A 15,677-nucleotide genomic window follows, 5' to 3' on the forward strand; every position below is an offset into this window, starting at 1 on the left:
GTGTGTGTGTGTGTGTGTGTGTGTGTGTGTGTGTGTGTGTGTGTGTGTGTGTGTGTGTGTGTGTGTGTGTGTGTGTGTGTGTGTGTGTGCTTGGCCCTGTGTGTGTGTGTGTGTCTGGCCCAGTGTGTGTGTGTGTGCTTGGCCCTGTGTATGTGTGTGTGTGTGTCTGGCCCTGTGTGTGTATGTGTGTTTGGCCCTGTGTGTGTGTCTGGCCCTGTGTGTGTGTGTGTGTGTCTGGCCCTGTGTGTGTGTGTGTGTGTGTGTGGCCCTGTGTGTGTGTGTGTGTGTGCCTGGCCCTGTGTGTGTGTTTGTGTGTCTGGCCCTGTGTATGTGTGTGTGTGTGTGTGTGCCTGGCCCTGTGTGTGTGTGCCTGGCCCTGTGTGTGTGTGTGTCTGGCCCTGTGTGTCTGTGTGTGTGTGTGTGTGTGCCTGGCCCTGTGTGTGTGTGTCTGGCCCTGTGTGTGTATGTGTGTGTGTGTGTGTGTGTGTCTGGCCCTGTGTGTGTGCTTGGCCCTGTGTGTGTGTGTGTGTCTGGCCCTGTGTGTGTATGTGTGTTTGGCCCTGTGTGTGTATGTGTGTTTGGCCCTGTGTGTGTGTCTGGCCCTGTGTGTGTGTGTGTGTGTGTGTGTGTGTGTGTGTGTGTCTGGCCCTGTGTGTGTGTGCCTGACCCTGTGTGTGTGTGTGACCCTGTGTGTGTGTGTCTGTCCCTGTGTGTGTGTGTCTATGTCTGGCCATTGGTGTGTGTGCCTGGCTCTGTGTGTGTGTGTGTGTGTGCCTGGCCCTGTGTGTGTGTTTGTGTGTCTGGCCCTGTGTATGTGTGTGTGTGTGTGTGTGCCTGGCCCTGTGTGTGTGTGCCTGGCCCTGTGTGTGTGTGTGTGTCTTGCCCTGTGTGTCTGTGTGTGTGTGTGTGTGTGCCTGGCCCTGTGTGTGTGTGTCTGGCCCTGTGTGTGTATGTGTGTGTGTGTGTGTGTGTGTCTGGCCCTGTGTGTGTGCTTGGCCCTGTGTGTGTGTGTGTGTCTGGCCCTGTGTGTGTATGTGTGTTTGGCCCTGTGTGTGTATGTGTGTTTGGCCCTGTGTGTGTGTCTGGCCCTGTGTGTGTGTGTGTGTGTGTGTGTGTGTGTGTGTGTGTGTCTGGCCCTGTGTATGTGTTTGTGTGTGTGTGTGTGTGCCTGGCCCTGTGTGTGTGTGTCTTGCCCTGTGTGTGTGTGTGTGTGTGTGTGTGTGTGTGTGTGTGTGTGTGTGTGTGTAGCCCTGTGTGAGGGTGTGTATGGCCCTGTGTGTGTGTGTGTGTCTGGCCCTGAGTGTGTGTTTGTGTGTGTGTGTGTCTGACCCTGTGTGTGTATGTGTGTGTGTGTCTGGCCCTGTGTGTGTGTGCCTGACCCTGTGTGTGTGTGTCTGACCCTGTGTGTGTGTGTCTGTCCCTGTGTGTGTGTGTCTATGTCTGGCCATTGGTGTGTGTGCCTGGCTCTGTGTGTGTGTGTGTGTGTTTGGCCCTGTGTGTGTGTCTGGCCCTGTGTGTGTGTGTGTCTGGCCCTGTGTGTGTGTCTGTGTGTCTGGCCCCGTGTGTGTGTGTGTGTGTGTGTGTGTGTGTGTGTGTGTGTGTGTGTGTGTGTGTGTGTGTGTGTGCCTGGCCCTGTGTGTGTGTGCCTGGCCCTGTGTGTGTGTGTCTGGCCCTGTGTGTGTGTGTGTTCGGCCCCAAGTGTGTGTGCCTGGCCCTGTGTGTGTGTGTCTTTTGCTCTGTGTATCTGTGTGTGTGTGTGTGTGTCCGGCCCTGTGTGTGTGATTGTGTGTGTGTGTCTGGCCCTGTGTGTGTGTTTGTGCTTGGCCCTGTGTGTGTGTGCTTGGCCCTGTGTGTGTATGTGTGTTTGGCCCTGTGTGTGTGTCTGGCCCTGTGTGTGTGTGTGTCTGGCTCTGTGTGTGTGTCTGTGTGCCTGGCCCTGTGTGAGTGTGCCTGGCCCTGTGTGTGTGTGTGTGTGTGCGTGTGTTTGGCCCTATGTGTGTGTGCCTGGCCCTGTGTGTGTGTCTTGCCCTGTGTGTCTGTGTGTGTGCCTGGCCCTGTGTGTGTGTGTCTGGCCCTGTGTGTGTGTGTGTGTGTGTGTGTGTGTGTGTGTGTGTGTGTGTGTGTGTGTGTGTGTGTGTGTGTGTGTGTGTGTGTGTGTGCTTGGCCCTGTGTGTGTGTGTGTCTGGCCCAGTGTGTGTGTGTGTGCTTGGCCCTGTGTATGTGTGTGTGTGTGTCTGGCCCTGTGTGTGTGTGTGTCTGGCCCTGTGTGTGTATGTGTGTTTGGCCCTGTGTGTGTGTCTGGCCCTGTGTGTGTGTGTGTGTGTGTGTGTGTGTGTGTGTCTGGCCCTGTGTGTGTGTTTGTGTGTCTGGCCCTGTGTATGTGTGTGTGTGTGTGTGCCTGGCCCTGTGTGTGTGTGCCTGGCCCTGTGTGTGTGTGTGTGTCTTGCCCTGTGTGTCTGTGTGTGTGTGTGTGTGTGTGTGTGTGTGCCTGGCCCTGTGTGTGTGTGACTGGCCCTTGTGTGTGTGTGTGTGTGTGTGTGTGTGTGTGTGTGTGTGTGTCTGGCCCTGTGTGTGTGCTTGGCCCTGTGTGTGTGTGTGTGTGTCTGGCCCTGTGTGTGTATGTGTGTTTGGCCCTGTGTGTGTATGTGTGTTTGGCCCTGTGTGTGTGTCTGGCCCTGTGTGTGTGTGTGTGTGTGTGTGTGTGTGTGTGTGTGTGTGTGTGTGTGTGTGTGTGTGTGTGTGTGTGTGTGTCTGGCCCTGTGTTTGTGTGTGTGTGTGTGTGTGCCTGGCCCTGTGTGTGTGTGTGTGTGTGTGTGTGTGTGTGTGTGTGTGTGTGTGTGTGTGTGTGTGTGTGTGTGTGTGTCTGGCCCTTGTGTTTGACTTGGCTCTGTGTTTTTAGCTCATTAAGATGCATGGATTGTTCATATTCAGATCAATGGATTAATATGGGTCTGGTGTTTCTGCTCTCATTGTGTCGTCAGCTCACCTGGGACTGGGGAGGGCAAAGGGGCTGAGGGGCGAGGGAGAGGTGGAGGAAGGGGATATGGGGGAGGGCAGATTGGGGAGAGTAGGAGAGGAAGGGGATATGGGGGAGGGCAGGAGAGGAAGGGGTAAAAGGAAAGGGTGGGCTGCGGCGCGATCTGGCCAAGGAGGTGTTTGGGGCTGGGGCTGTGGGGTGAGAGGGGTGAGGGATTTTAAAGGGAGGAGGGAACCAGAAGTGTTTGGTTCTGGAGTAATTGGACCAAGGGGATGTTAACCATATGCTAATACACACACACATATGCACAATCATACACAGGCATGCACACATACACTAGTGCATACGGTGCACACATGCAGACGCACACACATACATATCCAGGCGCATACAAGCCACTCAGGCTTGCACAAAAGAGGACAGCAAATGAAAGTGGTAATTACTTTTAAGACTAGAGAATTGAAGGATTGTATGGCGGGGAGCAATGGGTCACTGTTGAATGGAGAGCAGGAGATCAACGAGACAGTGGGCGAGACTGATACACATCTCAATGAAACGTAGAGCAGCTCACTTCGACAAAAGGGAAAAATAGCGGTTTAATGGTTACATGTCCTCTAAGAATATCTTCTGAACGATTTGGAATATAATCTGCTTCATGGAAATGATCTTCAATGTTCCCTCATGCATATTGCATACAGGAAGCGTATTGTTATTTTGCTCTATGCCACCTGGTGCAATGTATTTTATAGTGCTCTTGCAGTCATTAATGCCATCGTTGTATTTTATGGTTGTGTTTTATAGTCATCGCATCTGTTTGGGGTTTTTTTGGCACTGGGAACCTAAGTAAACAGATTTGAGGAATGTAACGCTTCACGTTAAGGTTGTGCACTTCTTGTTCTTCAAAAATAATGTCACATTTGTATTATTAGTCAAATATTATATTTCTCAAGACTTCGTTTGAGCAGTTTAAAAAAAAAATCTATTTCCCCAGAATATGTTTGGAGGGTGCTGGGCAGAGCCATGTGAGGTCAGAGGGGCGGGTCTCTCTCAGCATCCAATAGGGTCACACACTTCACTGTCAGTGATCATTCGGGCAGAGACGGAAGAGGAAGCAAGACATCCCACTCCCCAAAAATGTTCTAGTTCATATACAGTCAATGAACTAATAAGCATACCAGACCCAACTGCTAATGCAGTGGTGCCTCGGGGAGAGCCACCCCGTTAAGCTGATCGGAACAAATGTTTTTCCTCCCAATGTTAAACGGAGTGTGACGTCTTCATTTATTCAACCGTTTTTGATATTTGTCATTGAAGTCTGAATGACACTGACTCCTGGCGGTGCCCTGAGGCAATGTTGATAATTCTGCTCATGAGGGTTCCTAAGGGGATATTTTTAAGACACAAGGTGGTTCCTTGTTTTGATATGGGAGTGCCTGGCGACTCTGTACACACCTGTATTCTGAACCCTGTGGATGATTGCTGATATATGGAGACAGACACACGTCCCCGTGAGTCACTCCTTCAAGGGCGTCGGCAGGAAGGTTTTGGAGGGGGGCAAAATCACCCACTCTGTCTCTCCGTCTCACAGCGGATCTCTTCTGAAACAGACAGAAGAGAGGAGTAGACACACACAAACACAACCCCCAAAAGGCCCTTCTCTCGCTTTGGGCTTCTTCTTTTGAGTGGGGGAACTTTCTACTCCTGTGCTCAGTGTTGTTTTTGTTCTAGTGGCTGGGCTGTCAGCTGTTTAAACTGCTGAGGGGTGGGGGGGTCCACTGGGGGTCTTTGAGGAATTCACTGGCCTCCCTCTCTCTCTCTCTCTCTCTCTCGGTTGTGGCTGCCTTCACAACCAGTGAAACCGAAACACTGAATGCGTCTTCATTTGCCTGAACTTTTCACACGCCTCTCTTTTTGTTGCTACGAGTCAGCTCGTTTACGTCGCACGCCCCGGGTACCAAAGCAGCACTTTTCTTCTCCCTTCTGTGCCTCTCCTTCACACAATGTTAAGCCCATTTTAGCTTGACATAATCTGAAATGGTACTTATCTCATTTTATGTCCACCTCAATGCATTAACTTCAGCTATTTCCCTTTTATGTAGCTGTTTTCTTTTTTTGGTGAGTGCATTGAGAAAGAGAGGGGGGGGAGGGAGGGAGGGAGGGAGAGAGGGAGGGAGATAGAGAGGGGGGGAGGGAGGGAGGGAGGGAGAGAGAGAGATAGAGAGGGGGGAGGGAGGGATTTGAAACCCAGACCACGGAGTAGACAGCCTATCAGTATTCAGTGGAGAAAGTGAGTGATGGAGAGAGAGAGACGGAGAGAAAAAAAAGGGGGGTGATGTATCAATATTCTGAGTAGTGTTTGAGGGCAAAGGGAACGAACAGAGGGGGGGGGGGTGAGGATGGAGGAAGGGAGGGAGGTTGGCTGGAGAGAGTACTTGAGTGAGTGTCTGAATGTGATTATTTGCTCATGTATGCACATGCTTGTGTGTGTGTGTGTGTGCATATGTGTGTGTGTGTGTGTGCATATGTGTATGTTTGCATGAATGTGTTTGTGTGTGTATGTGTGTATTGGTGTGTGTGTGTGTGTGTGTGTGTGTGTAAATGCTTGTTCATGTGCACACGTTGCGTGATTGCTTTGCAGATCCTCACTTGTGGACGTGTTTGTTGGATAGAATGTGCATAAGACTAAGGAAACAGTTTACAATGTGTTTGTATGTGATGGAATCTCCCATTTGTTTCAGTTACACATACCCTCCCTCCCTTCTTTCCCTCTCTCCCTCTCTTCCCTCTCTCCCTCTCTCCCTCCCTTCCTTTCCCTCTCTCCCTCTCTCCCTCCCTTTTTCTCTCTTTCTCTCTCCGCTATCTCTTCCTCTTTCACTTGTCTTTTACTCTCCCTGCTAATCAGCATTTGAAAGGCAGCTTTGACAGTGAGAAAGAACGTGAGAGGCAGCAGGAGGAGGGGTGTACGAGAGCAAGAGACACAGTGAGTGACTGAGAGAGAGAGAGAGAGAGAGAGAGAGAGAGAGAGAGAGACCGAGGCAAGGGCTGTACAAGCATGCCTTTTATATTTACTAGCGACTGAGGGGAAGAGAGAGAGGGTGAAGAGAGAGACAACCGATGTGCACAGCTTTCCCAAGAGGAAATTAAAAGAAAGAAGCTCAGCGAAAAGAGTGAGAGAGAGAGAGAGAGGGGGGGAGGGAGAGGAGGAGGAGAGAGAGAGAGAGATAGGGAGAGGAGGAGAGAGAGAGAGAGAGAGAGAGAGAGGGAGCATGCAGGCAAGAGGGAGAGAGAGAGAGAGAGAGAATCTCACACTGGCTGTCTCCTAATCCTAGTCCATCTCTAAGAGGGAGCAGAGGGTTAGTGAAGTGATCCAGAGCCAGCATAGCGTCTCTTCTCCACCAGCTAGCACCACTTGCGTGCTCATACACACACTCTCACACACACACACACACTTGCAACGGGATTCCGCGGTGGGTCCGCCTGCCTGCCTGCCTGCCTGCCTGCTGCGTATCCAGGTCTATTGTGAGCGTGAGGGGATTGTTGTGCCTCCAGTCGGTCCAGCCAGCCAGCCAGCACAGCCCCAGTGCGTTTGGGAGCAGGGGTCCCCAGCTGGGCCGTTTTGAGGGGCACAGGAGTCTAAAGAAGAGGAGGAGGAAGGAAAGAGGAGGAAGAGGAGAGAGTAAGTGCACTCAACGCTGGAAAGGAATCAACGCTGGAAATGCCCATCAGGTTAGGCCATCCTGGAACAACTTCTGGTCAGTGTACACACACACACACACACACACACACACACTGTTTGATAAGTTGATGTGATGTTGTAGAAATACTGTCAACTGGTCGACATTCCAACAGTCGTGTGAGTGTTATATGGCCGGACGGTTGTGTCAGTTTGCGAGTGCCCTAAGATGTCACGTGTACTTTTAGAATGAAAAAGTTCCTCGTTTTCAGAGAGTTTCAGGGGAAGTCCCACTTTCTTTGTGTCACCTACTCTCTTCGATTCTTAACAAAGTTAGGAAGGTGTCATACGTACGGACACGTTATGGTTCTCTGCTCTTAACAAAAAAGGGTCTGAGTCATAACATGTCATGTAGTGTTAAATATTCATCTTTGGACCAGATGAAGAGCGTCTGTGGCGATATCAGTGTGTGTCATTAGTTCAGTCTTTAAATGGAGAGGAAAGCCATATAGTCGAATGGATATGTGACATTTTCGGGTAATGGTGAAGGAAAACACATTGGAAATAAATGTACGTGTGTAGATATCTGCTTTTTTGTTTTTTTTGTCTGTTCGGGACTGGATGGTATTGTCTGTGTATTTACCGTAACTCTCTCAAATAAACTGGATAAAAGTTGCTGGCTCAACAAGGCATAAGCAAAGTACTTGCTTCCTAAGTTGTTGACTTTCTGCCAGAAAGGTCAACATGTATTACTATTGTTATCATTAAGACATCGTTTAAAAAATATATATTTATAAACGATGTCATGTTCTTCAGCCATGAAAAGCATCATTTCCATGACATTTCCTGTCTTCTGTGCCTCGTTCAGAATAAGAAGTATCAGTAGGTTGCTGTGAAGGAACGAGAGAAAAGCCCAGTTGGCTGGATGGATGATTGTAGTTCTTTAGGGCACGAACAGCAGGTGGCCCTAATTGACTGTAACAAAATGCCTGTGTAATCTGGTGCCTAATGGCAAAATAGTACATATATCGCCAATGCTATTCTATAATCACACCATACAATAGAACAGGGATCACAAGGTATTTTAATGGTCGACTACGCGTGTCATTTGTCTAAGGTGCTGCTCGCCGTGTGTTTGTAGAGGCACAGCACAACTACATAAAAGGGAGGCGGGGAAGGGTGACTTAGGGAAGACAGAGTGGTGCATTAACAAACAAATGTGTGCGCGCGCGTGTGTGTGTGTATGTGTGTGTGTGCGCAATAATGTGTTTGTATATGTCCGTATGGGTGTGTGTGCATGTGCGCAATAATGTGTTTGTATATGTCCGTATGGGTGTGTTTGTGTGTGTGTGCGTGTGCGCAATAATGTGTTTGTATATGTCCGTATGGGTGTGTTTGTGTGTGTGTGCGTGTGCGCAATAATGTGTTTGTATATGTCCGTATGGGTGTGTTTGTGTGTGTGTGTGTGTGCGCAAACAACCTCGGGGACCAGTGTTTTTACCCAGGTGTGTATGTCCCTGGTCTGCCTTCGTGGAGTGTGCTGTTTGTTGACAGCAATTGACTGTTTCTGTGCGAGAGTGCTGTGAGGTATAGCAGCACCATCACCATCTGCAGGGCTCCACCTGCTCAGTCACCGCAGGTGCAAGGAGAAATCACTCCACCCAGTGTCGCATAACCCCTCCATAGACCACAATAAGACTGTTGATCTTAGAGGATGTTTTCGGGCTGTGGTGGTTTGGTGTCCGTATCGTTTAAAAAACAAAACAAAAAAAAACATGGGGATCGAAAACCGGTCCAGACGTTATTGGCAACACAGGCGGAAGGCGGTTTCAACAGCGTCACTCATTCCTGTAGGCTCTGAAAGGAGAAGAGGCGCATTGTCTCGATCAATCAGTAATAGTTCATGTTAGTCCTTGTTGACCGTGTTCAAACCAGCACTTGTCTTCTTTGATTTTTCTGTTTGACATTCTTGACCCTGTCCTCTTCTGCACCAGAGAAAATATGGAGTCGAGCTCCACAAAACGACCTGAAATGTTTTCATAATAAGGAGGAGGGATCACCCCTGGCAACCGGGCCGTGATATATTTGTCTCTGTTGAATAACGTGTCAACGAACTAACCTCCAACAGTTATTGCAGTGAAAGGGGTCTGAGAGGCAACAGTCACATGGAGGGAGCGAGAGGGTTGGATACTATAGACCTGACAGGTTGACACGGGGATGGCGTTGGCAGTCGTGGATGGGGAAAGACGTGGTTGAAGACTCTCGGGTGGTCATCGACATGCTCTTTTCTGAAGACTTTCTTTAGCGTCGGGAATGAGGAAGACATGTAGACAGGCGGGTAGACGTTCTGGTTTGTTTGACTGTTGACTCACCGTCAAAGAGGATAGATAGACACACACACAGAGGTGTCTGACTGTTGACACACACACACACAGAGCGAGCGAGTGAGCGGGAGAAGTGTGTGTGCTGCGTTGACAGACAGTGTCTGCGTCGGTGACAGAGGGTGTCAGCTCAGTGTCAGTGAGATGCGTTTAGTGTCACACTCTGCTGACCTGATCTCCGGTCAGTCTGTCCACTCTGTCCCGCTGTGGCTCCTTACATAGCCCCTGCTGTCATTCACACACTGCCCTGCAGGGAGCCAGCGGCCCGGAGATTTACCCACACACACGGACGCGCACACACACACACATACATACGCGCACACAGCGGACGGACGCGCACACACACACACACACATACATACGCGCACACAGCGGACGGACGCGCACACACACACACACACACACACACATACATACGCGCACACAACGGACGGACACGTGCACACACGCACATACACAAGCACGGATGCAGACACGCATACATACACACCCACGCACACACGCGCATACACACACACGGACGCACACATGTATACAGGTTATTGCCATAGTCATAGAATCCCTTGAGGAAATGGGGGGATATAAAGTTTATTGAAAGCAGGTGCTTCCACACATGTGGTTCCTGAGTTAGTTAAGCAATTAACATCCCATCATGCTTAGGGTCGTGTACAAAAAAATGTAGGGCGGGCCATTATTTCTGCCATTATTCTGGCTACCATGGCTATGCTCCCATAGCATGACAATGCCCCCCCCATCCACAGGGCACGAGTGGTCACTGAACGGTTGGATGAGCATGAAAACGATGTAAACCATATGCCCTGGCCGTCTCGGTCACCAGATCTCAACCCTATTGAACACTTGTGGGAGATTCCGGCGCGGCGCCTGAGACAGCGTTTTCCACCTCCATCAACAAAACACCAAATTATTGCATTTCCCGTGGTAGAGTTCCATATGCTTGTAGAATCGATGCCAAGGCACATTGTAGCTGTTCTGGTAGCTCATCATGGCCCAACGCCCTATTAAGACACTCTATGTTGGTGTTTCCTGTATTTTGGTTGTTTCCTGTACCCTGTACATAAGAAAATGTCACAACTAGCCTGATGGAAACAGCAAATGTGTCGGTAAACTCTCCAAATGTCGATAAAACGACATTCCCTTAGACAAGGTGGGGTCTTTTTGCGTCTGTAAAAGGAATCATGCGAGAAATGGCAGCGGAAATGTATTGACGTGCAAATATTGATATAATTACCATCATATTGCAGTAATGATATCTTGTGTGGTCCTCCCAGGCTCCCACTAGGAAGTGGGAAAGCTGCAGTTGATTACACTACAGATAAAAGAAGTTACGATGAACTTCACAGGGTGGTAATACATATCAAGGGTTTTATTCCGGTGACATGATGATCGATGCTTGGTTGGCTGCCGTTTGACCCCAAAATATATCATCTTTTGTCCGTAATAATCTCATCACGTAGGCTATACTTGCACTGTATCTGTGAGCTGTTGGCTAGAGTGCACGTCCCTAGACCAGAATGGGCTCATCTGCTGTACCATATAACACCATTTTGTTTGTGACAAAACCATCAGTAGAGTTGAAAATGCGATGGAAACCCAAATATATATATTTTTTTTAATTCTGCACATGTTATTTTTACGTGCAGTTTTGTCATCACCCACAGCCTTTAATCCGCAACAAGTCAATTTGATCTAAATACCTATCTGATGGGAAAATGCGCATCACGAAACCCAGAGGACAAAAAAGACCATCGTTTGGGGGGGATTTTCATTCATGTAATCTGTAGAATTAGGTCTTTGGAGGAAGGATCGTTGACACATACTGTACATTTGGACATGTATCTAAAAGCATAATTGAGAGATAGTTGATCAGAAGTTGACATTGCCTTCGCCGGGCCTCCTTTAACTGTCCGTAGCGTTGCCTCTGTAGGTACCACAAAGCAGCATTGGTGTAATATGAAGCCTCACAGCTTGCTCTGTGATATGAGTAGTGTTTCGATTTCAACTACTTTCTTTTAACATTCATTTTTGAGTATTTTAAAGACATAAACATAACGTCAACAAATGTTTTTTTTGTATATATTGTTGAACCTAATACTCTACGGGCATATCAGAGTCCCATAGTGGGATCTCTGCTGTTTGGTAAATTCACTCTGGCTATCTATTCTGATTTCAGAGCACTCTCAGTCTGAGTGTACCAGAGAGCAGAATAACTGATATGACCGGTGGCAGTAAATGTAGGCAACAAAAAAACCCGAATAAAATTGTTGCCAGTAGCGCAGTTAGTCACCAACGCTCGTGACAACATGAAAACAGCCTCACCACCTCTGCTAGGGCGAGTAAAAACGGTCAGAGTGAGGTGTTTGAGTCTGGAAGTAGCTAGTAAAGCAAGCCAACTTTAGCCAGTTAGCTTGGGTGCTTTCGGATCAACCCCTACTCCTCGGGCCAGAGCGTCCAGTGTGAACAGCTCTTCATTTACAAATGTAGCTAGTAAAGCAAGCCATCTTTAGCCAGTTAGCTTGGGTGCTTTCGGATCAACCCCTACTCCTCGGGCCAGAGCGTCCAGTGTGTGCTCTGAACAGACAATCTGACAAAGCTCCGAATTTAGGAACGCCCAGAGCGCACTCTGAGTGCACTCTGGCACTCCAGAGGGAATTTACGAACACACCCTACTTAAGCATTACCAACAGAGGGAATGTGAAAATGGATTCAAAATGTTCGCGGTGACTTGCAGGATGTGCAATGATACAAGTAAAAGGAGGGCTGTGATTGGTTACCAATTTCTCTGTATAAAATGGGCCATAACTGTAAAACTAGTAGAGATCGCACTCTGTAAATTTGATATGCCTGTTGAATATATTATTTTCAGCAATATATTGAAAAATGTTCATGTTTATATTTTTATACATTCATAAATGTATGCAAAAAAATGCTTATTGAAATCAAAATACTTCTCCTATTACAGAGCAAGCGGTAAAGCTTCATATGATACCAATGTTTGCTTTGTAGCACCTACAGATGAAGCATTATGGAGTCTTAAACGAGGCCTGGGTAATGCCAAAATGACAAACTTTGATCAATTATTTTTCAATTCTGCTTTTAGATACACATTTCTCATATGTATAAACAATCCTTCCTCCAAAGGACCGTTCTATGGATTACATTCTCTAAAACGACATTGGAGGCGGCTTATGGTAGAGAAATGAACATTCAATTCTCTGGCAACAGCTCTGGTGGACATTCCTTCAGTCACCATGTCATTTGCACACACCCTCAAAACGTGAGACATCTGGTGGCATCGTGTGACAAAACGGCGCATTTTAGAGTGGCCTTTTATTGTCCCCAGCATTAGGTGCACCTGTGTAATGATTCTGCTGTTTAATCAGCTTCTTGATATGCCACACCTGTCAGGTGGACAGATTATCTCGGCAAAGGAGAAATACTCACTAACAGGGATGTAAACAAATTTGTCCACAACATTTTAGAGGACTAAGCTTTTCGTGCGTATGGAACATTTCTGGTATCTTTTATTTCAGCTCATGAAACATGGGACCAACACTTTACATGTTGCGTTCACATTTTTGTTCAGTATAAATGCACTGAGGATATTCAAACACACTCTCTTTAAAAAATTGTACTGTACATAAAAGGACAAGGATACAGTATACACACACTCAAGAAATTACGTAAATATTACAAACTGCCCCCACAAAAACACAGACCAGTACACCTGCCAAGAAAGAATAGACAACGTAAATAGACATGCATGTACTAAAACCAAATACAGGGCAGGTACACTGAAATCCATTATGCACTGGACACAGCTACACAACTTATACAACCCTTATAAGCCATATACTGGACTGAACTCTCTGACCTTTGTATACATGTATTTCTATTTGAATGTACAGTATGTATATGTTAATGTGTCTGCACTTGCGTGTGTGTGTGTGTGTGTGTGTGTGTGTGTGTGTGTGTGTGTGTGTGTGTGCATACTGTATGCATGTGTGTGTGACCCTGTGTGCTGGTGATGCACAGGTCAGCTTGTTGGTTCACCCGCACCCACACGCGTGTGCGAATAACCCATCCACAACTGCCCGACTATACATGATAAAGTGAAAATCTGAAACCCGCAAATATAGAAAATGTGCCGAATAGTTCCCGTTCACTTTCTCTGCCCAAGTTTCCAAAAGCATTTGGCGATCGGGGTGTATCTGGTGTGCGCATGCAGTTAGGTTCTAAACATACTTGTGCATGAATGCCAGATACAAATAATGAATGAAAAACGTCAATGTAGCCTATAGATATGAATTGCACAACAATTGTACATTTAAGGATTTTTTTTTATGCATTATTTTCTCTTTATTCAAACCGCTCGCCACCTACCCGCCCTTCACCCACACAATATTCCATGACTCTAAACCCGCGTATATAACTGCGGGGTTATGAGTCACCCCCGCGCGTTACACTGTGTGCTGGGCTATGGCATGTGGTTATTTAGAGGTCAGTGGTGATGTTCTCCCTGCCCGAGGGAAGTGGATTTAGTGTCTCTCTCCTAAAACTGTTCCCAGATAACAATGCGTAGGTATAGCATCATTATGCATCTCTCGCTCTATCTCCCCAAGTCCTTTCTCTTTTCCTTTCGGACGGTTTAGGAGATCTTTGTTGATTTTCTCCCAGTTCTGACTCACAAGTTCCACTTCAACTTGATATCGCACCTTTTCGTTACGTTCATAAAGCCTTGACCTATTCTTCTGTATATCTATGCTGCTTAGGCTGCTCTCTGATATTCATCTCCCGGCCGTCAGGGCTACTTTCAATGTACGGCTGTTAAAGTGGGTCTGCGGGCGTGTTGACAGTGTTCCCATACAGTATTACCATGCTATCTCAGCGCTCCAGCCCCACGGTGGATCATCATCGTGGAAAAGCATGGATTTTCTGTTGCGGCGTGTCCGTGAGGACTAGGGCATCAAAGAAAGCCTACTGAGGCCCCTATGAAATGAACGAGGAGGAGGGAGAGAGCTATCGATTAGCAGACGTGAACACTAGCGCACCTCCCGCTCTTCCTTTTTCCTCTCTCTCCCACCCCTCTCTCTATCTCTCCCGTCTCTCGTTCTCTACACCCATCCCGCTCTCTATCTTTATCTCTCCATCTCCATCGCCATCCACCCCCGTCCTCTCCATCCTTCTCTCTGGAAGGTTCCACAGTAGATCTCTTGGTTCAGTGGTCATTCAGCTATAGGTAGGGCCTGTTTAGGAATGGTCAACCCCAACTGCTCTTGTTCCCTCGTGGCCACACCGTTCGTTCCGTTCCATCCCTCCTTCCCTCCTTTCCTCCTCATTGCCGTGACGATACCTGGGGGTGGGCAGGGTCAGTCTTGTTTAATCTAACAGCGTATTGATTCCATTATATAATTAATGACCCGGCTGGTGGTTGGGGAGGACAGGGAGGAGTGCAGTGGGAGGAGGGAAGCTCTTCAGCCCTGGAGAGTTGGAGAGAACCTTGATCCGGAGTCGTCAAGGTCAGCCGGAGCCGGCGCTTCGATGTGGGGGTGGCTTGCCGTCTGAGGACCGGAATACCGAACCAGAGAGTGAGAGAGAGAGAAGTCATCATGTCCAGTGATCCAGTGCAGCCGGGGACCGATCAGCAGTTGAACAATAAGTAAATAGAGAAACATCTGACTTCCAAATGTACCACCATCAGCCGTGTGGTGGCATAATGAGCAGGCGAGCCCTTGGAAGACCAGAATACTGAAACTATAGACACTCCAGCCACTCATCAAGGTCTATTCACTGATCTGATAATAACCCCCCGGAAGAAACTATAAGTCAAATACTCCTCTAGTCTACATTGATATGGATGGGTTTTTGCCTCTGTACCAGTTTGGACATTTCCACACCTCTACGGTCGCTCGCTTTCTCTCCTTTTGCGAGATGGGAAACAGCTGTCCCGTCGGGAGGTTGAGGGACCAGTCATACCGCATAGTAAACATTTAAAAGCAGACCGACAGGCAGTATTTCATTGTGGTAAGAGGAGCAGAAAGAGGGGTAAGGGGAAGATAAGGAGAGGCGTGCGGCTGTTGTCTTTCCCAGTGTCAAAGCCTGCGGTCTAACTTTGGGACTCCCGAGTTGGCGCAGTGGTCTAAGACACCGTATATCGGTGCTAGGGGCATCACTGCAGTACCTGGTTCCAATCCAGCCTGCTTCACATCCGGCTGGGATTGGAAGTCCCATAGGGCGGCGCACAATTGGCCCAGCGCCGTCTGGGTTTGGCCGGGGTCATTGTAAAATAAGAATTTGTTCTTAGCTTGCTTGCCAACTCGTTAAATAGCAAAATATCGCTGCACGGGCCAATGTTAGCCGGCTAAAGTGGCGACTCATTTATTTTTTAAGGAGGACTCCAAACATTCTGTTCCCTTCTCTTTTATTATATCATATCATATCCTCTCCTATTCTATTCTATTCCCTGGGGTGTCCAGTGTAGTGGCTGGGGGTCTTAGCTCCCGCCAACCTTGGCCAGGTCTTCTATGGGGCTCCAGGGGAGACATGTGAGGCATAAAACAGCCGTTTCTCTGTAGCCTGGGGAGCCGGTGGCATTCCAGCAGGCAACTGTCTGCGTGCTGTCTGCCTT

The 15,677-nt window shown here is 48.1% G+C and overlaps 1 protein-coding gene across 1 annotated transcript in view; it reads left to right on the top strand.

Moving 5' to 3' along the window:
• The first annotated feature begins 6,241 nt into the window (after positions 1–6,241).
• Positions 6,242–15,677, top strand: part of LOC115142269 (neuronal PAS domain-containing protein 1-like) — a 42,540-nt gene continuing 33,104 nt past the window's right edge. The window contains exon 1 of the mRNA XM_065000200.1: positions 6,242–6,729. The gene's annotated coding sequence lies outside the window, so the exon portion shown is untranslated. The remainder of the gene's footprint in view (positions 6,730–15,677) is intronic.

This window comes from Oncorhynchus nerka, linkage group LG14 (genome assembly GCF_034236695.1).
Source record: "Oncorhynchus nerka isolate Pitt River linkage group LG14, Oner_Uvic_2.0, whole genome shotgun sequence".
Taxonomy (NCBI): domain Eukaryota; kingdom Metazoa; phylum Chordata; class Actinopteri; order Salmoniformes; family Salmonidae; genus Oncorhynchus; species Oncorhynchus nerka.